The sequence below is a fragment of the Pseudopipra pipra genome, chromosome 3, assembly GCF_036250125.1.
Source record: "Pseudopipra pipra isolate bDixPip1 chromosome 3, bDixPip1.hap1, whole genome shotgun sequence".
Classification (NCBI taxonomy): Eukaryota; Metazoa; Chordata; class Aves; order Passeriformes; family Pipridae; genus Pseudopipra; species Pseudopipra pipra.
In genome coordinates, this window is record NC_087551.1 from 76,557,345 (window position 1) to 76,584,370 (window position 27,026).

At 37.7% G+C, this 27,026-nt stretch overlaps 1 long non-coding RNA gene across 2 annotated transcripts in view; it reads left to right on the forward strand.

Moving 5' to 3' along the window:
* Positions 1-583: 583 nt before the first annotated feature.
* Positions 584-27,026, forward strand: part of LOC135411841 (uncharacterized) — a 31,773-nt gene continuing 5,330 nt past the window's right edge. Inside the window, exons 1-4 of one of the 2 annotated variants that reach the window (XR_010429346.1) lie at positions 584-729; positions 1,291-1,453; positions 3,386-3,486; positions 11,210-11,377. This is a non-coding gene — a long non-coding RNA (uncharacterized LOC135411841). Of the gene's footprint in view, positions 730-1,290; positions 1,454-3,385; positions 3,487-11,209; positions 11,378-27,026 lie in introns of those variants that run through there. The other variant, XR_010429347.1, reaches the window with a different exon arrangement.

Sequence of the window (27,026 nt, forward strand, 5' to 3'; positions counted from 1 at the left end):
GAAAAGGCGTTTGATCTTAGCAGTCTACTCAATGACATGGGTTGGTAATAACTATTGGAAACACTGGTGCAAAGTGGCACCTAACTCTTACGCTAAAGGATATAAATAAAATAGTGAGGAACTGTAACTAGTGAATAGAAATATGTGAATGGAATGAATGGGCAGAATCTGTGAGATTTCCTTTTAAATTCATCTGGTCTGGAAGACTGTTTGCTTTCCCTAGCAGAAGAGAAAGTTGGCCTAAATATTATGGCAGATGCAAAAACTTTCCAATCCTTGCCCCATTTGGCAAAATTTTAAGTAGTGCATTGCCTGTGAGTCATTTCCGTACTGTTTGGCCAGTGCATTGGTGATGTGTGCAGACGGAGTTTTCCAATACAGTGCAAACTTATGCAGAATGGCTTTGTAGATTGGAATAGAATCTGAGCATGTGCATTGACTGACCATAACATTAACAGGCCAGATGTCTATATAATAATAGACATCTCGAACCACCACAGTGACAGATGAGGAGAAAAGGTAACTCTACCCAGATATGTGCATCAATCATTGTCCACTCTAACTTCTTTTTATTCAGTTTGCCTCCTCTCCATTCTTAGGTGTGCCTGTTATTTAGAATGAAGAGCCATTGTCCTTTAAATTTCCTTGTGGGCATTTATACACTTTGTAAGGATGCACGTTATACAGCTAGCTGATCACCAAGAGGCAGTGAGGAGAAGAGTGCTTCAGGTAAGTGGCATAACCAAGCAGACATATCTGTTGTGCTTTTCAGGGTATATATAGCCCTCAAAGTGGGATGTGACTGTCTGAAATGGGAGTGGCAATATTGTTTTTGTCAGGAATATAAGTGTGTATATATATATACATTCTTATATAGCCCAGATGATTTATTACATTTAGTACTCTTAAGGAGCTATTTTTCAAGAGATTAGGAGGAATCGAGAAAGATGAAAGGAAAGCTACTCTCTCTGACATTTCATTTTCAGCCAGTTCTGGCAAGGAAAGTATGAGGTGATTTGTTGGCAGTTTATTAACATAAAGAGCTACCTTCCCTGTCCCATTCCTTGCAATCCCTGGGAGATATCATATGGGACTGAATGGACTTTCTGAGAACATGCCTGTAAAACATGTGTTAGAACCTTACTCTCTTGAGTGTCGCAAATGATTATTATTAATTTCAGTAATGGTTTTTTATAACACCCCTAGAAGGAAACAGGTAGAATAAGCTGATTTATCTTGTTCTCACCTTTGTGAGAACACCTCTCACCTTCGCTCTCACCTCTCATTCAGGATTCTTATTTTCTCACAGGAGGAATTAGGGCACTTAAAATAATATTTCTAACCAAAGAACCAGCATCCTACTCAGAATCAGTTTCATACCTATTTCCATCACTGTTTGGAGTTCCTGCTCTCTGAGGACACAAAACTACTCAAGACCAGGGCACAGATCCAAGTAAGGTCCAGCACAATTAACACTCTTTCTAGCATGATTTTGGCCCATGTCAGGTGACAGATTTTCAGACTTCCCGGACATAGTCTGGAGAGCAGTATAGGCCAGGGAGCATTTCCATTTTGAAGGAGGTAATCCTGTTTGGTGGAAAGAAAATTTAACAGCACGACTTCAAGTTGCACTTTGGCACGTCTCTGTGACAGTAGTCTCTGCTGCAGGCAGCAGAGGTATGAGTCCATTCAGTAGAAGGGAACAGATCGCAGCCTGTGCAGTAAATAATCCCTTTAGTTTTACACAGAGGGGCCAAATCAGTCTTTAGTGCTCAGAGAATCCTCCTGTGCATGGTTCTGCAATATGACTCTTTCAGATGCAGTTTGACAAAGTAGGTGCAAGTGAGGCTTATTAACCTACTGAGCAGGAGGTATTGGGAGTTGGCTTTTTCAGCTGCCACCATCTGTGAGGATGGTGGGGCTCACTGATCAGACACTGATCAGACACTTGTCTTCTCAAGCCTGTTCTCCACCATGCAGCATAGACACAAAACAAGGTAAGGGAGTGGTGGTTAGTTCAGTCAAGCAGTACCCCAACCAACAGCATGGAAATAATTGGCTTAACCCTTCTGGATCAATGAAATATAGAAAGGATCTATTTGCTGTCATTCACTAGCAAGCAAAAGAGTTGCAGATCAGCCTGTTACTGGGACCACAACCATGTTTAGAGCTCAGTGGAACTAGAAACCATTGATTTGACAACAGGCCAACAAAGAGAAAGGAAAGGGCAATAAGATGAACTTGAAAGAAAACAGCACTTGAGTGTGAAGAAGCAGTAACTATGCAGTGGAGGGGAGAAAGACTTTTCTATCATACTCTTATTTCTTGCCCCAATTCCACTTGTTAAAGTATGCATGAAAAAGTATGATCTTCTAATGGTTGTTGCTTACTCCTAATTGAAATCTATAATCCCTTTACAAATGCATCTGGACACATTTAATCAAACCATATCTTGTTGAGTAAATTGAGATTTAGATTCATAGCTCATTTCTAAACAAATTACACGCAGTGTGAAAGTCCAGGCACTGAATTAGGCATCTTGTAGCAAATACTGCCAGGTCCTTCAGGTTAGCTGAGAAACTAGGTTGCTGCTGTTTGCAATTTCTAAAGCATAGCAGGATAGCTCATTTTCCAGGCTGCCTTGGATTTCCAGTTAGGCTTCCTTATGGGGATATTTTGTCTTCTGCAATATTCTACTGATGGAGAGAGAGAAGCTTAAATATGCTTCCTTTAAGACTTTATTTGAGAACTGGCAGTCTTTTTCAACAAAATTGAAGGCGAGGCTGCTCAACTAGAATATCTTTTATTCTGCTGACCATTATTTTTCAGACATGGAAATTGAAATGGAAATAAATATATTTTTAAGTATTCTGATAAATGTACAGAATAGCAGCTCCAATTTGCTTTCTCATGCTAAGTTCCCCTGTTCTGCCTTTCAGTGTAAGATCTGATTTTGACCAGTACAGAAGGAAGACACTTACAAAATTCAAGTTTAAGATTGCCTTCTGCCTGCTTGTCTGCTCTTTCACTTCTTCATGTCACATACTCCCCTGAATACCAATACCTCCACCTCCAGACAAATACAATATTTTTTCTTGAAAGTTACTCTATTATTCTTGTGTTTACAATGTCATAATGTTAGACTCTAGGTGGCAGCATCTGGGAGTGAATATTAGATGTTTTACTGAACTGCTGATTTCAAACATGTCTCACTCGGTAACCATTGTAGATTAGTCTTCCTTAAAGCATTTACTTTTTCTCTTCCTGCTCTTTTATTTTCATCCTATAAAACCTAGTAATATACTTAACATGCAAGTGCTGAAAGAATTTATATCAGCATGTTAACAGAGTCTTCATGATAGTTCGTTCTTTGTTGTATCTTGAGGCACAGATGGAGAGCAGCACAGATTGCTGAGCCATTCCAGTCTGAAGGAGGATGGATAAAGCTTGGGTAGAAAATATGCAATTTTGCTGCTGTTATAAAAGGTAAGGTGCATCTCTATGCCTTGATTCTTCATCAGCTGCCTATGCTGTAGCAGTTGATACCTTATCAGGGTTATAAAAGCCCAGGCTGGGGGCATATCTATTCAACTATTTTTCACAGCAAAAACTATTACTCAAGGGATTTCTGGATGTTTTAAGTGCCTGTTTAAGTGTACAGGAAGTTAAGGGGGGTTAGAGAATGTCCATGGACTGTTTCTTGCACAATGTGAGTCACAGTCATATCCTGACATCAGATTGGGCAAGTGACTATTGATCTCCTCTAAGAAAGAACCTTAGGGAATATGTAAAGGATTAGGATTATTGGCTGCTCCACAGCAGAGAACAATATGGGAACAACAATGCGCAGAGGGACAGAATTCATTCCAACAAAAGCACAGACCTGAGAAAATTAGGGAGGATGATTATGATTGCAGTCTAGTGATGATTTGAGATACACAAAGCAACAAGCAAAACCGAGCTAAGTATAGAGCTGAGCACAAACACATCTACAGCATAATTCAGGCAAGGAGCTCAACTGCAGCTCCTGGACATGGGTGGAGGTCAAAGCAATTAAAACCTACTGATGCACTGAGGACCATGACAATTAATTGTCTAATTCAGGCTGTTATACCACTAAAACTTTAATTCAAATAAAAATACATTCTTAGCTTCATTTATATGTTATGTTCCCTTTTGCCCATAACAGGAGTTTGAGTGTAACAACATCTCAATCCAACTCTTAAGTATAACCCTGTTGCCACAGGGCAAGTACATGGACAACCCTGTGCCCTGATGTAGTATGAACATGACCACTCACTACCTGGGTAAATCTCTTTTGGGCTGTTTCCAGTGATACTTCTTTAGAGCATTTGTACAGATACTGCCTGAGGCCTGGACAATTGGATCCCGGACTGCAATGAACACAGCCCCAAAATAGTTTTCTTGTAATGATCTGGTGTTACAATGTTACACAGCACTACTGTCACTCAGGTGGAAAAAAGAAAAAGAGAAACAATTGAAAAGATAGTACATCAGTCCAAACCCATATCTGCACGTGTACATACGCACATAGAGCCACATAAATTAAAACAGAGGATGAAACTTACTTGCTAGGTGTTCCAGAGAGAAGGGAGTGAGCTTAATAGGTGAGTAAAATCAGTTAACCTTTGTTTATCCTCAGCTAAGACTCCTGCTCACCTGTCTCCACACTATGTAAATAGAAAGTTTCTCTCTGTAAACTATAAAAGACGAAATATACGAGCTGCTGCAATTCATATTTATCCTTAAAAGTGTCATTTGTTTCCAAAGATATCTACACTTCTCATTAATACCAATAGGTAAGGACTTGAAAATGGAGCAGATACTTTTTTCCAGCTGCTAACGTGTTTAGACTTTCCGTTGTGATACTCCTGCTTCTGTGATTAGCTCATGGCTGGGCAGGCATAGATTTACAGACTAGAATACTCAGAATTCCTGTGCAGGTAGAACAACAAAATATACCACATACCTACTTTTGACTCAGTATTATGCTCTAAGTGACAAACAAACAACCTGAAGAACTTTTCAGTATCATCTAGCTGAAAACTATCACATTTTCTTGTTCTTTAATATTTTCATTGTAATAATTAGTGATATGCCCAGTGATATTGTGCAGTTTTATAGGATTTATTTTTTACACAGAGCACAGTGCATATACATTATGCTGTCCTTTGAATAAAATCATTACTGAATATGAGATTTAATTAATAATAAAAATAGGTTAAATGGAAAAGTTAAAACCAGTCATTTAATATACAAGATCTTATAATTTACTCAGAATATGGCTTTAAAAGTCTAAAGATGATAATGCAGAATGTGAAAGAGGATTTCGAAGTAATGCTTGATGCAGAACGCAAAACAGTGGTCTGAATTCTGACTTGATAAATGGATGCTATGCTCAGAAAAGCAGAAGCAACATAGGTATAAACTGGGTCAGCTTCATAGAAAGTAGTCCAAAGGAGCAAACTAAATATGAGCTGTCAGTGCAATACTATTAGTACTATTCCCTTAACCATTGCTGCCATAACCATCCTTATTTATGTCAGAGCCTTTCAGAGAGGCTCCCTATTTCACTTATATTGGTTTGCTCATACCTAGACAAGAAAGTGAGGTGGGTTTTAATCAAGTCCCAGTATGAATGCACTACCCTGTTTGGTTATATTTAGAGTTGGATCTCTCTTGCTCTTAATGAGCTAAACTGAAAAACAGAATCTGAGCTCCCTCAAGTTATGAAAATTAGATTCTGCTTCTTACTGCAGAGAGCCTAAGGCATAAGCATCTCCCTGAGAAAAGAGGGGTTTATTACAAAAGTCTCCTAAACAGGCATGTTCAGACTAGTGCTGTTCAGTCATCCGCAGTTTGTTTATGGAAGATTGTCCAAACAGTCAGAAGCAACAGAAAAGTTATATTTATGTTGTCTCAAATATAATCCATGTCATGTGTCTAGATTTACAGTCCTAAAACTGTTGTTTTGATGCTTTTGCTGCAGCACACAGCAAACATAAACACAGATACTGTGGTGATGAGCATAAATGAAATTATACAATTAAATAATTATGTAGAATAAATAATTATATAGAATTTACTTATTTCCTTGAAAGTCACTGTAAACACATTCTAACCACTACTGATGGTTCTAAGGCTTTTCAGTTGCTATAGAAAACGCTGGAGCAGACTTGTGTGTAAGCATGCATATAACAGAGACTCCATAAAATAATGTCACACAAAACAAGAACATGTAGGTTTTTCAATGTCAAAATAATGTTAACAAGATTGCGGTATTTGCTGCTGTATAATGGGGAAAAAGAAGGCCATTCCTTTACAAGGCACCTTGTTATGGCTAGCGTAAGGACTCCTTACTAATGGTACCATGCAAAGCACATGAATCCACTATTACTCTGCCAGTTACTTAAGGCTAGTAAAAGTGGAAACATCTTACATGTTCAAACAAATTACTGTATTTCTTTCAACACAAACTCTAATGCAAGGTGACCCTCAGAAAAAAAGCTTGCCAGCCCGGTCATGACAAAAATTTCCTTGTGGGAGAATTTCAGCTTCTTTTGGCAGTCCATTACCAGCCCCCTGCAAGGCCAGTTCTGAAATTTCTTTTGTGCAGCTCTAGCCTTAGGCAACAACTGCAGTTTGACCAAGGATGGGCTAGTACTCCAACCAAAAGGAATCAATATTCCTAAGAAACTAATTTTCACATAAGTCTTTACTTAACTGTAAAAGATGTCTTCAGAGTATCATTTTATTATTTCTCTGTCTCACAACTGTAACAAAAGCCGTAACACCAAATCCTACACCTCAGTTAAGTGTCACAAAAGACCAGATAGACTTTGTCCATACTGAAAACTGTCCAAAAGAATATTTTTTTTGGAACTCACAGTTCCCTTTGGCAGTGCCTTTCCAGACTTAGTCTTCCTGAAGTTCTGGACTAATTCTTTTCCTCAACAACCTAATATTTACTGAGTACCCTAAGACTAGCCTGGACCATAGGAGAGGAAACCCTCACCATTCAGACAAACGCTTAGACAAATATGATGCAATTCTCCAGTTGTAGCATCAGCTCTTACTTAACAGTAGAAGGTACATTGCGCTACGACTGCATCTCATACATGCACATGAGATGCACATACATGCACACTACAACTACATCTCTGATTTCTCTTTGTCTCTAAACCTCCTCTGCCTCCTCTGACGCTAACCTAAATGCTTGGCTGATACATAAACCAAAAACAGTACTCCATGCAAAGATTCAGTGTTCTTCCAAGGAGAATATTAGAGTCTGCCCATGGGTTTCTTTGTCAGCAGCTGTCCAGATGGAATCAAACTCAGCTGTGGATTTTCAGTCAAAAATAACTTTAACCCAAAGCCTGAAATGAACCTTAGAAAAAAAATGCCAGTGAAGATGAAAAATTCCTAAGGAAACAATTATTTTTGCACCACTTACTTCCTTTTTCAACTCTAATGATTGAGAGAAAAAGCCTAGAGCTACAGCTTGAGTGGTGCAGAAGAAGGGCTGTCTTAAAAAAAATCACCCCGTAGGCCTGATTTTCCCCTGAAGTAAATCCTTTTCTGGGTAAAATGAAGAAGGGAAGTCCCTAAACTTATATTATGTTTGGGATTATACTTAGGAATAAAATTGCAGTTAGCAAAAAGAGAAACTGTAGGATAGCTGTGCTTAGGACACTGAAAAATCCTCTAAGAAAACAAACTTCTGATACTTGAATTTTCTTCTCAGGAATGTGGAGCCTCTGGTAGGAGCAGGAACCAGGGCAAGGGCAGTCTGCTTATCACTTGGTATTCCTAGGGATCATGAAAAAATAACCACAGAAATCCTGTTGAAGGGGAGCTTCAAAGGGACTGCCACAAGAAAGATATAGGCTGCAGACAGAATTGTCCCCTGGAAAACTTTTTCATCTGGGCTGTGACATTGGTTCTTGGGGTGCAGCTTAGCCAAGACAAAGTTGGTCAAGATCAAAGGTTTGGAAAGGGAGAAAACCACAAAGTGCAGCTGTGCCCAAGGAAGGGGTAGGCTGCAAAAAGGATTGTCCTATGGGAATCTATTCACCTGGACTCTGGCTCAATGGGTTGCAACAGAATCCAGGCAAGACCTAACTTTATGGTTGTGGTTACAAAAAAGAAAAAGCCTTGTGCTGTGGTTGGAGTGATGCAGCAGGGATGCCAAAGGGAGGTGTGGACCAGCAAAAATGTTGTTCCAGAGCATTTTTTAATATGGGTTGTCTTTGAAAAAGCCTCAGCTGGTGCTAGGATTAGGGGTGGGGAGGAGACAAACCTTAAAAATAAACCATCCAAATTAAGATGAATCCTATGCCAAGACTGATGCCATGACCCAGATGAACAAATTCTCTAAAGAGAATGTTTTGTGCAGCATACGTCCCTCATTGGCAGTGTCTCTGTAGACCCACTGTAAGTGTAGCTGAAGGCTTGGTTTCTTTCCTGGCTTGAACCTTAACCCTACCTTAGGTTTTGGCCCCACCTCCACATCAAGTTCTAAGGGGACAATTCCTTCTGAAACCTACACCTTTTCAGGAAGCCCCTTTGTAACCCCACCCCAGTTCCAGCTGTAGGTTTTCTCTCTTTCCTGACCCTAACCCTCTTCCTTGGCTGAGGCCTTCTCCTTTGCTGAACCTTAGCTCAATGCCCAATGCCACAGCAGCAATAAGCAAGCCTTGAGGGAACAATTCTTTTGACAGCCTCATTTTGTCAGCCTCTTTGCAACCTCTGTCTAAGCGCTGTTGTAGGCTTTGTCTCTTTCCCAACCAATACTCTAACTCTTAATATGGTTCCTGGCCTTAGCTGAGCCTTTGTTCAAGACTCAGTGCCCTGGCCCAGATGAAAAAGTTCTCAGGGGACAATTCTTTTTACAGCTTTTCCCTCACTTTTTTGGTCTGTTTGCACCCCCAGTCCAACAGGAGCTCTAGGTTTTCTCTTTCCCCTAACACTAAGGGAATCGTAATGCAAATCCTAACCTAGAAACATGTTGTGCTTTATATCCCTATTCCCAGACAAGACCAAGCTGACAAAATTTTCAGGGAATTTACTAATTCTTTTACCACCCACCCTCCCCTCCACCCCCTTTGTTTTAGCTTTCCCTTTGTAGCCCTGTTTCAGTTACCAGAGCTCTAGCTTTTCTTTCTTGTTTAGATCTAAACCCTAACCATTGACCCTGATGTGCTGTCAGCCTTCTCACAAGTTAAAACCTTACCATGTTTTGACCTTTTTGCCACTGTTTCCACTCCCATTTGACTATTTCCATATAAGAATTGCTGCATCATCTAATCCTTCTTGGTTTGTTGGAACTTTTCCAGAGCCTTCAAGGCTGTATCTCTGGGGTTTCCCTTTCTCTCTTTCCTTATTCTTATGGACAAAGACACTGTCACACTTCATGGGTGCTAATATTTGAGGACCATTCCATCCATCCAGTCTCAGCTCTTACTTTCAATTATAGGAAACTTTGAGTTTTCTTTTTGTCTCAACTCTGACCATAACTCAGAATAGAGGAAGTTTATAGGCAATGAAATTCAACCCTTGCCCAGACAGAATTTTCTCAGTACAGACATCTTTCTGCAGATCACACTTTTCTTTGTCAGCCCCTTTCCGTCACCTTCCACCTGTATTTTGTTTTTCTTTTTTTTTATGGGGACCAAGTTGTTAATCTACCCTACCAGCTAGCCAGTGTGTGTGCTCTGTCCCAGTGTGCAGTGTCTTTAAGTGTGAATTTTACATGTGTTCATAATTTCTTTTTCCAGCTCTGTCGCAGACCACCCTACAGTATTATCTTTAGGTGTTTTTTCTTTCTTTGAAGCTGTTACTTCCATTTTAAATGTTACTTCTGTTATACTATGACAGCATTGTGTGTCATTAAAAAACTTGACTGATAAAGGAACATTTGAGGGAGAACAATGGGTTTCTGCCTAGGTTTGGCACGTTTGCCCTTAAGGCAAAACTGTCTTTGAATTCCACAATGGGCTTCACCTTATAAAAAAGACAATCATACCTGTGTGAGTTTTGGGAATCTTCAACAACTCCAGCCAGGAGGTCCTTAAACCAGTCAGTTGTGAGGCCAACATGCTGCAGTACTCAGTTATAAGGACCATCTTTGTGTTAAGTGATGCTGCTTTTTAAAGAATATTAACACTACTTGCTGCCTTTATGTACGGATAGAGCAATACACAAAATATTTTTCCTTACAATAAGGAAACAGTTCTTGCTAGTTTTGTTATCTGTTTATGAGTAGTTTTCTATTGCTAAATTATTGGTTAATACCACTTTTCATTTAACTCTCAGCAAGTTACATGCATATCCATAGAAAAGTCCAGACCTGTAGGGCTGTCACTCCAGAATCAAATTAAATATCCAGAATTTGAATCTATGATATTTTCAATTTGACTTAAGAGGATGAGTTTTCAATGGAGTAAGTCAGCACACAAATATTTTTTTCCCTTCTGAATTCCATAGAAATAATGACAAACAAATCAGTTTTCTCTGTTTAGGAACCTCGTTGATAGTGTTTGAATTTTATTTTTATTCTTTAGCTGCATAATGAACTAGAATATCATATTTTATTTAAACGACTTGACTATTTTCAAGCTTACGAGAGAGAATTATGGTTTGGGCTGAGGCTGTTGGCCGTGTTAGATGATATATTTGAAGAAACTTTCCTTTTAATCACTAGATACAGATGGTGGCAGGAATAAAATTCTGTTAAGAGTTTACTGAAGGAAGGGTCCTGTTTTATCTATGTTTTCTTTTGCTCAAAATTCTTAAAAGAATATAGCTAATTAAAATAAAGAATATTTCACCTTTCCCTGCCCCCTTCCCTGTCTCTTCCCTACCTCTTCAGGTTCCTTCAAAATGCAATCTTCCTGACTGAAGGTGCAGTAGTTTGCTGCCACAGTCATAAGGAAGTCAGCATTTCAGCAACTGTGAGGTGACTTAGTGATTAGTTGTCATTTCACCCATGCCTAAGCTTGCATAACTTGTTCATATGGCTGCATGTTTTCACACGTTATTCCTCCCAGGTGGTGTAAGCTTCCTGGCAGAGGTGATTGTTTTGAGCAAGAAGGTGTTTTTTTCTGAATTATGTAGGTCCTTGCAAGGGCTATACACTGTGCAATTTCTCAACTATGATGAGGCAGAATTGATTTTTCTTTATTGACAGGTACAGGAAAATATGGAAAACTAGAAGAAAGTTAGTTCAAGGAATACAAGAGAAGCCTGGATTTTTGGCATTGGAAACTGGGAACATTGTGTATCTTTCTGATATATTACATCTTGAAACCTTCTTATCTAAGGATTCTCAAGTGAAAATAAAATATAACATAAAACACATACATCTATGTCCTTTATTGTCTCAAAGGTTATTTGTAAGCTGAATTGAGCACTTGAGAAACAAGTAGGACAATCTGAAGCTTTCATCGAGAGAATATTTGCTGTGATACTTTTAATATTAGTTGTGATTTCATTGGAAAATAGATATAACTCAAAGAAAACTTGCTGTGTATTGAATTATTGCTCAGGGAAGCAAACTACAACTGTATGTTGTTTCCCGTTATAAAATGTTTCAAGATTTTAATGAAAGTTCCATATCATCATGGCACATTCATTCACTTCATATCAAAGATTTACACTATGAATTTCATGCAGTACCTGGAGATGAAAACTTAGGCTGCTTTTGATTAGCAGCTGTTTCACTCAGGAAAGCTTGATTCTTTATTTTAACTTATTAGAGAGTATTAGTGAAATGCTTTTTACACACATTACTATTGTAATTTTAAGTTAAGTGGCAAAATTGGAATTAGCCTTCTCTATATTTGATTTTGATCCTCAACTTTTTGCAAAGATCAGTGCAACTTTATACATTTAAATTACTTATATTCTGTCACTTCTGGTAATGCAAAATTATTAGTTACCAAAATTGGTGTAAATTCTTCATTTCTATCAAAATATGGAGAATTGTCACTGCACTGTGTTCATATAGCAATATATACCATGCTATTCATTTTTCATGATGTGAAATATTAATTAGATCATATTTGTAGAATTACAGTCCATATAAATGATGACTCCAATTCTTAAGTGATTTCAGATAATAGATTACAGAATAACAGAATATTCTGAGTTGGAAGAGAACCATTAGAATCATCAAAGTCTAATTCCTGTCTCTGCCACAGAATCATCCCCAGGCATCACACCATGAGCCTGAGAGTATCGTCCAAATGCTTCCTGAACTCTATCAGGCTTGGTGTTGTGACCACTTCCCTGGGGAGCCTGTTCCAGTGCCCAATCACCCTCTGGGTGAAAAGCCTTTTTCTAATATCCAGCCTAAACCTCCCCTGACACAACTTCAGGCCATTCCCTCGTGTCCTCTAACTGGTAACCACCAAGAAGAGATAAGTGCCTGTCCCTCCTTTTCCCCTCATGAGGAAGTTGTAACTGCAATGAGGTCTCCCCTCAGTCTCCTCCAGGCTGAACAGACCAAGTGTTTCTTAATGGTGTTAAGTTCTGCACACAAATCTCCTAGGTTGTTACCTCTCCTCAAATATGAAAGAGTGGCCACTGCTGTCCTGTCAACCCCGACAATGGGTCTTTACAGTTTTCTGTTTCCGCAGCAACATACCTTATTAAATCTGTAATTTAATTTCAAATGCTCTTGCTTTTCTATGAACTCCTTCAAAGTCATAGGGATCTCTTTTAGTGATCTTGGGAGATAAGCATGTGCTATCAAAATCCCATGCCTTCTTCTTCCATAATGTGCTGCATTTGTGAATACAAACCTGAATTTTACAAATCAATTTTGCAGCCATATCACGTTGCCAGCCGCTGTCTCATTCACTTTTAGATTTCACCCTTGGGACTTCTCTATCATTAATCTTACCTAGACCTCTCCACCAGACTGAGTATTTCTGTATCTGTTTTTAATTGGATTCCCCCAGGTGTATTAGAATGATTTTTTTTTTCTTTTTGGAAGAAGCAGCTCATTTTGCTGCTTTTGCACAGATTTCTAGTCTTTCCAGTTCTCTTTGTGTCATCTCATTTAACTCATTGCTTTTCACAGCTTCATTAAAGAGTGTTTTCAAATTACTGTTCTGTTCACTCTAGCTACCCAATCATCCCCAGAGAGCTAACTGGAACCAGCACTAACTGATCTCCAAAGCCAATCAGTAGGCTGTTACCTTTCATTCCTATTTGGGATTTGTTAACCACATGATAATCACTTTTACTACCCCATTTGGATGATTCCTCAAAGCAATTTTTTCCCCATATTATTTCTCATTTCCAAGTATAAATGAAGTCATTCCATACCTGTCTGCTGAAATTGGCAGCATTCCTCTTAGTCCGTCTTCCAACATGGGCTGTGGGTGGTATAGAGCACATTTCAGTTTCATCACTGAGAATTTTACATGTGCCTTGGCCTCCATTCCTTGTTTGCAACTAGGTATTGGAAAAACAGTAAGATGAATACAGTAATGGAAACCTAAAATGAAAGTTAGCAATCATAAATTTATTATTTTCATTATCAGTCTATGACTGCAAGGGATGATGAAATTGCTGGATTTTGCAGTAGAAAAATGTCTTCTGTGTCCAAAATATCCATTATATATTTCTAGTTATTCCTGGATGATTAAACTACAAATGGGGAGGAAATAATCTGATTTGCATAATAATCTGAATGATTGTTTATTTTTGCATATCTGTGAATGGTAATATTTATTTATTTATTATTAAAAAATAATTTTTTCCTGACATTTAAGTGAGACAAAGCTTGAATTCCAAGTGACTTTTGTGCTCTTCAGCTGTAACACTTGCAATATAAAGAACTTATTAAAAGACAGAAAAATGTGGAAGATTTGTTTGACTGAATAATTCAAATCTTTTATCTGATTAATATTAATTGCTCATGAAATTTTAAATGGCTACATAGAAAGGGGTGAATAAAATCAAGTGAGATTTGAACTAATAAAAGGCATCTGTCCTGTAAAGTAAAATTTTATTTAATCTGTTAGTGAACCAGCCTTTTAATGATTGTATTCTGCAGCTTGGGAGTTACTAATTTTGTCCAAAAGCCATATAGGCTGGTTTTCATCTGTAAGTGCTTCAAATTTGAAACACGTCACTTGGATCTAGCATTCTCTAGTTTAATTCCTGCACTGGAATGAAAAGCCACAAAATGTCTCATTGTGCTATATTATAATGTGAAAATTATATCAGATGCTATAAACAATTATTTATTTTTTTGTTTCCTTATCATCTTCAAAGTCATGGTTTAGGTTCTGATGTGCTGCAAGGTTGTGTGATGCCTTGTTGTAAAGCAATAGTGATTATAGTGAAAATGGGTTGCAATTACATTGAACTAGACTGTCCATACTCATTTTTGGTTATTATCTGCATGTGGAGTGTTTTCATTATCTTCATGCTGGAAATACCCTGAATCGAATAAGCATCTTCTGCTGTTTAATTTGTGCCTATGTATGTGTATATTTATAGAATGGCAGAACAGCACATGGTCAAACGTGAAATTCACCTCACAGAAACAATGTACTGTCAGAAACATCAGTTTCTACAAAACCTTTTAATTGCCAAGAAACCATCAAAACATTCATAGCAACCACTGTCAGGATGGCTGACCAAGTGAAAAAGTATGCTGTGAGCTCTGTTACTATGGATATATATAAAAGACATGCAGGGGTTCCTAGTTAAGCTTCATTTCTTATTAATTCCAAACCTTAGGTATGTTGCTTATAGCCAAACAGGTCTTTGATTGCTGCATCAGCCTCATTCAGCAGCTGCACAAAGCCAATAAAAGGACACTGAAAATGAGTAGCTGATAATTCCCAAGGAGAGAGGAATTCTCAATTAGGACGTGTTATGGAAATATGAAAGGGAATAGGAAGATAATCAAGGGTGTGTAATAGACAGAAGCAGAGTGAGACCTTGGATGAAGTAAAAGATGGGTAGCTATATGGTGTTGCTGTAGGATTGACACATGTTCCCCTTAAGCACGGTACAAGTGTTCTCTTCTCACCTGCGTGGTACCATACCTGAGAATACTCCTCCAGTTCATACCTTGTGTGGAGGACCAAACTAATCTGCTTTTGATGAGAGGTGACTTATGAATGTCTTTTGGGGAGTGAATTTCCTAAAATTCCTCCTATAACCTGCTGCCTGCTGCAAATAACCTTACATAGGTCTCTCAACTCTGTAAGATATGGAGTGCCTCACAATTTTTGCCAGGTATGTCAGGCTTTTTTTTTTTTTTATGAGGTTACTGGAAAGTAGCGGATATATTAATGATTTATATTTTCTCATCTCTGAGTTGAATGTGTGAAATACTAATGCATTAACTATACTTATGGATGCTATAAAGAAGATTAATTAACTTGTAATGACCACTGATGAGCTGTTTTTCCTTAATGCTTCATTTTTTATAAGAAGATTTAAGTACCTAGCACTTTTTATTCCATGGAGAAAACACAAGGACTGTACTCCCTTCTTCTGTTATTTAATATGGGCATGAAAGAAGGCTGATGGCATCTCGTACTGCAATAGACTGAGTATTGCCAGCAGGTCAAGGGAGGTGATCCTTCCGCTCTGCTCAGCACTGGTGAGGCTACATCTGTAGTACTGTGTCCAGTTCTGGGCTTCCCCCACCAGAAAAGAGAAAGGGCATACTGGAGAGTCTCGTGATGGGCTACAAAGATGATTATGGGACCATATAGGACCTCTCCTATGAGGAAAGCCTGAGAGAGTGGGGACTGTTTAGTCTGAATAAGGAATGCTCAAGGGGATCCTGTCAATGTATAGAACTATCTGATGGGAGGGTGCAAAGAGGATAGAGTCAGGCTGTTATCGGTGGTGCCCAGTGAAGGACCAAAAGCAATGGGTGCAATCTGAAACACAGGATGCTCCCTCTGAACATCAGCAAACACTTTTTGCCACTGTGAGGATGACCAAATGCTGGCAAAGTTTGCCCAGAAAGACTGTGGAGTTTCCATTATAGAGATGGATGCACACAACCCATCTGAACATGATATTGGGCAACCACCTTTAGGTGGCCCTGCTTGAGCAGGGGGTTTTGACAAGTTGACCTCTGGAGGTCCCTTCTAACCTCAGCTACTCTGTGATCCTATGGTTAAACTAGAGTGATATTGGTGAGGATGGGATTTTGGGATAGTTACAACAGACTTCTACCCAGAGATGATAAACAAATGCTGAAATTCCTCTAATGGGACATGGTATATGACTTTTGCACCTCTGAAAAAGAAATCCACAAATACTTCAAAAATTAAAAGTTTGGTGTGCAAGAAATAAGGAATTTCCAGTATGTGTAAAAAGTCTTACAGATCCTACTAATTTAATGACTATTAGCACAAGTATTCATTTATCCTGTGTCTTCTCATTAATTTAAACTCTTCTGGTTACTCTCTTCTGTTTCACCAACCAAGGAATGAAAAGTGAAAAATCCCAACAACAGGTTACTGGATTTATATAAAAAAAGTAGAATTGATCAACCACTGTGTACAGCCGATAGAAGTGGCACTCTTCTATGAAGACTTGCCTCTTGATTCTCTTCCTTAGCAAATCCTGCCCAGAACATTATAGTCAGTAACCAGACTAAACCAGTTCATATCAGAATAGCTTTATCATTGTTCGTGTGCTGAAAGCTTTAAGAAGCTAAAAGGATGCCCAAGTATAGAGGTAGCTCACAATAAGGAAGCACAGAATGGCCAAAACAAAGGACCTGCTGGCTGGAGTCCTGTTCCTGCTATCCAGTAGCATATGACACTACAGGAGAGACCCAACTGTCTATTACTCCTTGCTAATCTGCCCTGAGAAACTTGAAAAGGCATAGAATTTGATAAAGGTTACTAAGACACACAGAGCTGACTCTAACTGAAGGGTGCTACCTATTGTATTTAAGTACCTAGACTTTTCAATTCAGACAGAAGGAAGATACTCCTGGAGACTTCAGGTTTGTAAGGGTAAAGATGCAGGTTCTGACAACCTGAATTCCATTTCAGGCTCATTTTATGGCTTCCTATTAGCCACTCATCTCTGAGGACCTACCAGTGGGAAACAGAAAATGCTGTGCAGGAGAACTGCAGTGTGATGTACACCACCAGAATCTGTGCTCATGTAAAAGTCCTAATGCTTCAGAAGTCCTAAAAAGACATAAACCCCAAAGTCAAAAAAGGAGAAAATCAGTCATGGAAGAGGTGCATGATAGCATCACATTAACTCAGAATAAATACATACCATACTTACTAGAGGATCATTTCTCTTGGAGAGAAAATGTCAGACAAAAAGTTTATTCTGCGGGGAAAAAAGGAAGATAGAAACATCTTTAGCAATCTGTGTTTGTGATTTGTGGTTTGCTGGAGGTAAAACCCAATGTTTACAAGGAAAGACACATGATGTGACAATTCTATGATAAAAAAATGGAATAAAGAGAAACTGAACAAACAATACATTTTGATTTTTTTAAAAACCTAAATCTCAGGCTCTATTTCTGTCATCAGGGCTAATAGTTTTGCTGGTCCTTGCTGAACAAAGGTTCATTGTTCACTTATGGAACAAAAAATATCATTGAGCAAACCTAAAGAGAGCAGAGATAGAAAGGAGATTTTTTTGCCTTTACCTCTACACTCTCCATCTTCAAACAAGGAAGTGTGTAAAGCTGGAAAAGAAGCCTAATATTTTTTAACTTCCCAACATGAAAGTGTTACAGGACTTCCAGGCACTAGTTTGGAAACAGGACCTCAGAGAAGGACCATCAGTGGCTTATCCCAGCTGAGGAGCTGATGTACTGCATTGCCATTTTCAAAGTTTGGTGAACAACTTAGAGATGTGTACTGCTGTCTCACGGCTGTACACCCAAATAGACAGCAGCAACTTGAGAAAGGGCACTGTTGTGATGAAACTGCAATTTGCACATGTGATTGCTTGTTGCATTCAACGAAACATCACTTGCCAGTTGGAGTTCCATGTTCCTCCTAACTGTGAGTAACATTTTATGACCTCAACTTAGATCCTATCTTTGGAAAAAACAACACCATTCCTGGTCAATTTTTAGTATTTTACCTTCTTTCACTTCCCTGTGGTACTACTGTGGTTTTATACTACTAATAATTTGTGATTACTGTTTATTTTTTCAGGTATCTGAAATACACTGATACACTGTTTTGTCAGCTTGAGATAAGAACTGGAGAAAGTATTAAAGAGGCTTTGCACTTATTTATAATGCCCTGCAGTACTTCTCAATTCTTAGTTAATGCTTTAAGTAGTAATGGTTCGAAGTGTTGGTAGTTTCAAAAAGTCATGTGAGTTTCAAACACTCATACAGTAGTTAATCACCTTACATATAACAACCTCACAAGTATATGATGTAATCATAAATCATTATATTCTTATGTTTTCTGCTATTTTTGCTGTTTAGGGTTGTTTTATGAATCAGTCTTTGTCCCAAGTACACACATAGCAAGAGAAATTGTAGATCCACTAAATGATATTGAGAGACTGTTTTGTGGTAGACCTTTACATCATAAATTTTTTTTTTTTTTTGGAGATTGACACTTCCAAATGAGCTCGTGTTGTGGCATTTCCAGAGACGTTCCATGAATTTTTTTTCATATCAGCTGCTATTCAGCTGGTACTAAAGAAAGCAAGTCATGTACTGATAATGTGAAGGGGATTACAAAATTATTAGTCCATAAGGAGAACCAAAGATACTGAAAATTGACAACACTACTACTTGCTTGTTTACCCTCTAGTAAACTTTGCAATAACTACAAATTCTGGAAAAGTGTTAGAGAAAGAAACCATCAGCTTGCAGAAGCAAGCTGTTGAAAGGGGGACTGAGAAGCCAACATGTGCTGGCTACAGTTGCAGAATATATCTAAGTCTTAATAAAGAGGCAATGGGCCATCAGAAAAAAAGATCTTCTTATGTGTTACTTAACATGTCATGCAAGAATGTGGCAATATTCAGTTGTGTAATATTCATGCTTAGGAAGAGACTGTGATAAACTATTGAACATTACAGTCCTGAGGAAGAAAAAAATCATGCAGCTTCAGCTGAACCATAGATTTAAATATCTGTGCATATAAGCAATGGATGCAAGAGTTGTGTGCGTATACAGAGCTCCCTGTGATAAAGATTTTTAAAAATTGAGATAATACCTTTTATAGGTTTTGATGAGAGAAAAAAATAAAGCAATTAAATGGAACATCATTTTTAGAAATGGTGCCTGAACACAGGAGAGAGCAATTTGATGAGTTCTGAGACAAAAACTGTGGATCAAAAAATGCTCAAAAAACATGCATGGTTAAGAACTTTACTAGTCCTATATGATTTCAGAGAAATAAATCCCTAATCAAAGGCTGAATCTCTTGTGGAGCTTGTGAATCCAGCTTACTAGGGAGATTTATGAGAGGAGAACCTTTATCTCTGTAAAGATATCTCCAATTGAATTTCAATGTGAGCACTAAAGTAAAACAGCATCAGTTTGGAACAAGAGTATTAAGCTAAAGGAAGGCAAGAAATAAGACAAAGATAGAATAACAGAGAAAATAACCCTCATAGGCTAGCATGCTGGAAAGACCATCAAAAAATTCAGGAAGAAAAAGCACACAGAAGATGGAGGGAAACAAATCCAAATAAAATCCCAAGTTGCAGGTAGCCTAAGGATAAGAAATTCTCTGTGTATCCTAAATGAAAATATGGAGCTATATATTGCACAGAAGCACATGTCTAGCAAATCTATATGTTCTCAGGGCACAGACTTTGCTGCCAGCAATTCCACTGACAGTTTGCTGATCAGTTAGATTCTTGCTGGATAGTTCATAAAGCTCAGCAGAGGTGGTAAGTGGTAATGTTAGCTTAGAAAAATGTGATGGAATGGTGTTGATACTTTTAAAGCATTGCTCTCTAGACAAATAGACATATTGATAAGAATCTCATATAATAATTTAAAAAAATTACTAAACTTTGGGAAAACCTTCTTACATAATTTTCCTTACTACAGAAATTTTTTTCAAAAATTTGGTTGTCAGCTACCTTAAACTTTTATTTTAGACATAAAAATAAAACTAATTAACAATAAAATATTTTATGTTCATTATGATTTCTATGGAAAAAGTACTTGGGATCCTACAACACATGTTAATACAGCCTTTGGAGTTCTGCTCTTCTCTGGTAATATTTTCTACAGTTGATGATGACTACTATTTAGAGTCAAGTCTCCTCAACTGAAGACTCATAATGTATTTGTCTTTTCACTCCTAGCAAAGAAGTGCTCTTAAAGCGTCTGGTTAAATTCCCTGTATAGTTAAGGCAGTGGAGCAGATGGTCTATAGATCTCTCTGAAGAGAGATCTTCATGATCATAGGTTAGGCATGAAGGTAAGCTGAACAATAACTTCTGAAGGCCTTCAGAAACACCCACTCCTTTCCACTCAGTGATTATTATGCTCAAGCACTTAAACAGCATCACTAGGCACCTAAAACTGAGGTTCAAATGACAGGCTTGAATTTGCTTGACTAGACTGCAGGCTAGTTCTCTAGTTTAATGAAAATAGATAGATAAATGTAGGAAAAGTAGTTTTCATGTGTAATACCTGAAACAAAATCACCTCTGGAAGCTCATTCAGTGAAGCCACTGGACAATCCCTATGGGAAATAGATTGACTTTCCAGTTGGATCTATAATTTCTTTTTTCACACAAAAAGTCTATGATGTAGGTTAAAAGTTCATGGGAAGCCAGGCTTCCTCACTGCTGGAGCCTGTGAAAGTACACGCTTGTTTGTCATAAGGTTGATCCATAGAGTAGTTGACACTAACAATTATGGCAGAATTACACACATCAGTAATGGGAAAGTGCCTATTCTGTGGAGCAGCTTGAGGTGCTACGTTTGTCACTAGAACTAACTGATGAAACACATGATACACTTGAAATGTCTGATATAATTCAAAAAAGCTAAAACTCTGTATTTTACAAACTAATACATTTAATTTCGCTGGAAATGTTGAAGGCTAATAACTTCTTCCAAGGCTACAGGATTGCAATCTGAGATCATGAACACAGAAGTAATGTTATCTAACTTTGAAAACTGTTGAACTGAAACATTATTTCTCTTGAAGCCATCAAATCTTCACTTAGAGGCAGTGAGGGAAGATGAATTCGCCTTTTCCTCAGTGTTTAGATTGTTACAAATGTAAGACTTTTTCCAGTTTGAATGCGACTTAATTTTTCTGTTAGATTTGAGACACCTTTAGTAATCATTGTTATTCAGTAACACACGTACAGCCTGAACCAGTCATCTTCCGTCTGAACAGGGGCTGCATCCACCCTCTACTGCAGTAGTTGACTCAGACAGTGGGAATCCTGAGCCCTGTTCACGGCTTCTATGTCCACAAAACAGTCTCTCCTATATATATGGCGCTTCACACATATTTTAGTGTAATGTATCCTGCCTGAATGGACTCAGTTTACTGAGCAATTTACCAAGTGTGATGGTGTTTCATCATCATTATTTAGCATTCCACTTATTTTTGTATCTATTGATATGATTTTATCAGCGGGAGTTTTATGTTATTTTCATACCACTGAAAAAGATACTGATTATTGTCAGCTATATTGTCAGATTACACAGAATTTTCATAGAAAGTAGACATTGGCTGGTATATTTAAAGGTCTTTTGCAATGGATTATATTGATATATTGGAATTAATAATCCTTCATAGATTGTGCTGGTTTTGATGAGAATTTTGCAGAGAGATTTCTCAGATTCAGGAATGTGTAATGAAAACTAAAAAGAACAGAATTCCTTTCCAGAATATTGAGAAACACACCTCTTAGGAATTTGGAGAGTCTAAGTTCAGATTTCTCTCTGTTTTTTTTTTAATTCATTTTAAGAATTGGATTTCAACCCAGATTATCCATATCCCAAATGAAATCTCTTATCACACTGTAGTCATTCTTAAAAGGGTCTTGATACCTGCTTTTTATTTTATATATAGAGCTAAATAATCACTGAGTGAGAGGAACAATGTCCTCTCTGGTGCAAAGCTTTAATTTTGTAACAGTTTTTACCACAAAATGCTGATGCTTTTGCATTGCATTGCATATGTCAGAGACAGGAAAACCTTCTCTACTCTGTTTCTGAAGAAGCACTAGGCGATGATATCTACTGACTCTTGGAGGTTTATCAGTTGGATGATTAGTTCATTGCTCATACAGATGGCTAATTTTTAAATTGAAATGTTATATGTCAATACTTAATTATTCAATTATACTTCTGCAGTTATCTTTATCAATCCAACCTGTAATTTCAACCAAAAGGGAATCTTATTTGTTTGACAAGACCTATTTTCATTCTAGCCACACCAAGTGACATTGAATGTACTCTTATAATTTAATTCTCTCTTATCTGCATCTTGTTCCAACCTTTTCAAAACAGCAAAGGCAAGGGGCGTGATTAAGAAATGATGAATTACTTTATTACATCAAATGGGAAACATGATGCAATAGAGGGTGAAATTGCTTATAAAAGAATGCAGTGTAATGAAAGAGACATGACTCATTCACGATCTCAACTACATTTTCAAACACAAACGAAAAAATAAAACCAAAAAACCCATCACAAGCAAGAAAAATATCCTGTTCATTTTTGGGAAAGAAATTTGGTGTTCAAAAAGCAACAGTACAGGACATGTAACAAAGAGCAAGTACAGGACATGTAACAAAGAGCATAAAAAGACCTCTCATCTCCAGTTTTCATATTGGACTGATTAGAAGATTATCTTTCTTTGCCTTTTTTGTTAAGTGGAGATAAAGCATAAAGCAATACCTCAGCGACCCTTGGTTCTCAACATGCCCTCAATTTTATTATGCTGTGATATGTAATAGTTTTTTGCTGATATAATTCTGTAAAGCTCACATAAATGGGTTGCTCAGATGAATTAGCTGCTTTAAATCAGTTAGTAATTTAGCCTGAAATAGATTGTTCCAGTTACAGAGTTATCAAACATCAGAATACTCCAGCCACATTGCCTGACATCCTGCCATCTGACTTTTTAAAATAGTCTAGCTATTAATGCTCATCCTGCCTTTCTGAAGCAGTGCCTTATGTAAAGTCTCTACACAATCAAAGAATCAAAGTGAAAAAGTTTGTCATTTTTTATAACTATCTCACATTTTCCTGCAATAGTCTAAAATCATCAACTTGCATCACACCAAGAGATGGACAGGAAAATTTTGTTTTGTTTCTTTTAGCTAAAGGAGACCAACTTCTACACAACATAAATTTTCTACAAAACCACGGGTTTATGTTGATGATTTTAAATAAAGTCCATTAGGAATACTTAAACACTCCTTTTTGCCAAATTTGAAATACTAGCTTCAATTCAGCATTAATCTAGATCTCCTCCTGTCAGTGAAATTTCATAACATCTGTCCATTAGGTGCTTGGAGTCCTGCCTCCAGGCATTCTGGTAATCTATGTTCCCCAGATGGATCATAACTCCCATGATTCCATATAGTAGCCTTTTGACTGAATATGTGAAGTGTGTGTGTCAGTACATTGTGAAAGATGAAGTCCTGACACTGAGCACTGCTTATGAAGTAGATTATGAGCTGCTGATGGTACAGCTCCTGTGAGACCATGTGGGATGACAGATAATCCAATTTAATGTCAAACTGACTTATAACACAATATTTAGCTATTTTTGAATCAGAGTTTTTCTGAACTTTTTGATGAGAAAAAACCCTCAATATTTTGACATTCATTTGGAACGAGAAGTTGCTTTTCCAAAGAATTAGAAATTCAAACTTTTGCTTATATTATTTTTGCAGTATAATGTGATACTGCAAAGGCTACAGAACCCTACTGAAAAGGCAATCTGACTCACAGACTACCTTAGATCATCTTATTCCTTTCTTCTCTATCATCCCACAGAATGTTTTTTTAATATTGTCTTCCTCCTACTACTTAAGGGATGAATTTTGCAATCTTTATAAAAAACATCTTTGGTCAGTGATAGTAACACAACCACATTTGAAACACTGTAAGGGAAACTATCGTAGGTGGAGAATATTAATTTTTTATATTTCAATTTTTTTCCTCTAAAGATAAGATGGTCTGAACTTAATTCAAAACTACTACATCCCTTTTGCTTCCTAACTAGTAACTCTTAGTGGGAAATTGGGCTTCTGTGGTCATTCCCAATTTAAATGATAAATGAGCTTCTATTCACAGAAAAATGAGTACAGCTTGATCACAGAGAAAAGGTCCAAAGAAGTCTAAACAGCCTTGCTGCAGGATAATGACTGTCAAATAGAGATAACTCTGGGTGTCAACAAATAACATTAACAATTCCTATTTAATGAATAGTAACTTGAACTACAGTGTGACACTGCAGGGATTAAAAAGCTCAACACTTACACAATCTACAGCTCTTGTTTTTGGAGTTTGACTGCAATTTGCAGTTTTGACTGCTGGATCAGTTCATAAGTTAAAGGGACAAAGTTTTCTGACAACAGTAGCTTTATATGGTTTGGTATAAGAAAGGAAAAAACATTCCTTTAAAATGAACCTGCCATTGTGGCTTCACTCAAAAATTTTAGGCATTAAGTAAAAGAAATTGTATTTTCATATGGAAATCAGAGCATTTGATTTTTTTCTAATGTTACTTTTTTAAAAAAAGGAATTAATTAATTCCATCATCTAGCATATGTAAAACTTTATAGTTCCCAAGAGTATTATATATTTTTAGATATTTCTATACAGATTCTACACACAAAATGCTTGGTTGTCAGCTGCTCTTGGCTTCCCCCACAAAAAAGAAAATATAACCTGTGGCCAATTTTAGCTACATTTGACAGACAGATAAAGATATGAAAGGTATATGTTATAGTTGTCATGAAATAGAAGGATAAAAAGAAAGTGAACCAGAGTAGTTCTTCAGTAAAGGAAAGGGCAAAGCCACAGATGAAATTTATTAAAGACCAAAAGATCTACATGGAAGAAGTAGGTAGGAATGGACTGCAGGAAAAGCTTTTCTCAAAATTCATGTATTCAGTACACATTGGCTCCTCCAAGGACAGGCCATAGACCTACGGGAAACCCGTTCCAGCTTCAGGTTTGCCCTGACATCAAAAGACATGGAAAAATTTTATTCAGGCTTCTGGGACAACACTTAGAAATTTTCTGTATAAAGTCGTCCCAGTTAGTTGCACAATTCTCCAAGGCCAAGAAGTGTAGTGTGTCCTGGTCAGTGTCTGGGTATTATGGGGGGCAGGAAGAAGGGAAGGAGCAAGGGGTCTGCATGGCAAAAGCACCACTCTGCAAGAGGGCCCCATGGTTATGAGCAACTTTCTCATGCCTATCACTTTAAAGGGCTGATTAAATCTGAGACATTTCACACCAGCTGCCCGAGAGGGTGTCAGTTGTTCAGCAGCTTCTGTCTCAGGCACCAAGAGTTGAGTTTCCAATGATGCTCATTGTAAAAGCATCAACATAAAAGTGAAAAGCTTTCAAAGTGTTTTATCCCATCTATATTATCTATTATCTTTGCACACTACACATCTCTATGGCTGTGGATATAAATCAAACACCGCAGATGAAAATAGAGTTGAAATGAAAAAACAAACCCAAAAAACACCAACGCCAACAAGCAAAAGCAAACTCCACCAAAAAAAAAAAAGCTCTGCTGCCTGCAGATATCCTTGGGCAGTGGGAGCCCATATCCTCATTTTAAAAAAAAGAAACCAACACATGAATTCCCGCATATTGCATTTTTCCACCAGTCTTAGGTCTGTGTCTTCCCACATAGAAAGCAAGTTGAGTTAGGCTTCCCCCGCTGGTATTTTATGTAAAGCATTTGGGACTCCATCTAGTAAGAAGCTCATTTTAGTGTGGGTTGAGAACATTCAGTGAATCAGGTCTTTGGTTCTTATTCTACCTTTTAGTCTGGGAAAGTGCAAGAGGAAAATTGTTTAATAATCTGTTCTTCTAGGTCTGTTAAAATGGGAGTCTTGAAAGTTGAAGTTATCAAGAAATAGAATCTGAATTTTTATTAAATTTGCACCTATCCTCACATTTTTCACCTGTGTAACTAAACTGGGATTTTGTCACACAGTACCACTTTTTTTTTTTTTTCTTTTTGTTCTATTCCCACTTCAGGTTTACATTAAGGAGTCAATAGAGCTCAGACTGGACAGGCCATATTTTGCTTTTCTTCTGATTTCTGAGTTTTCTATAAGAGGTGAGAAATTCTGACACATGAAGAGACTTTATACTTGCTTAACAGTATAAAAATTACTGGCACATAGTCAGACATTATCTGCCCTCTCAAGTACATAATACTCTGAGATATATAATGCAGCCTTATGAATGATTTTTGTGTCTAATACTCTGTTACAGTTGTACAACCAGGAGTACTGCTATGGTAGGAAAGGAGTAAGACATTCTTGAAAAAAAATCTGTGATGGAAAGCAATTATTTCTCCAAGCATAATCAGTGGACATGAACACTACTCAACATAATTGCTTGTGTACCTAATAGTGCTCTTGAATGTTGTATATTCTTTGTATCTCTTTCATTTAGCTGTGTTGGAACATGCTCTCAGGAAGTGTTTTCACCAGAATTTAAACTGCCCATAGTAGGCGTGTCAAGGTCCCATCTTCTGCCTCCAGTCATGTAGTTCCCACATTCGCCTCTGGTGCCACTGCTGCTTGGGAAGGTGTAAGAGTTGGGGAGATAACAGGTTGGGGAATAAGGGGTGCTGCAACTCCTTGGTTTAAACCAACTGCAACTGCGCTTGGATATGATGCCCTAACCCTTTAAAGTCATGTTCAGTTGTATGTCAGTCTGAACAATAAAATTTGACACCAATAAAGACTGAGCAGGCAGGAAAGTTGACATGTGATGTGAAGCCAGTCACATTCCTTCTTATAACCTGTCATTGCATGCTGGTATGAGG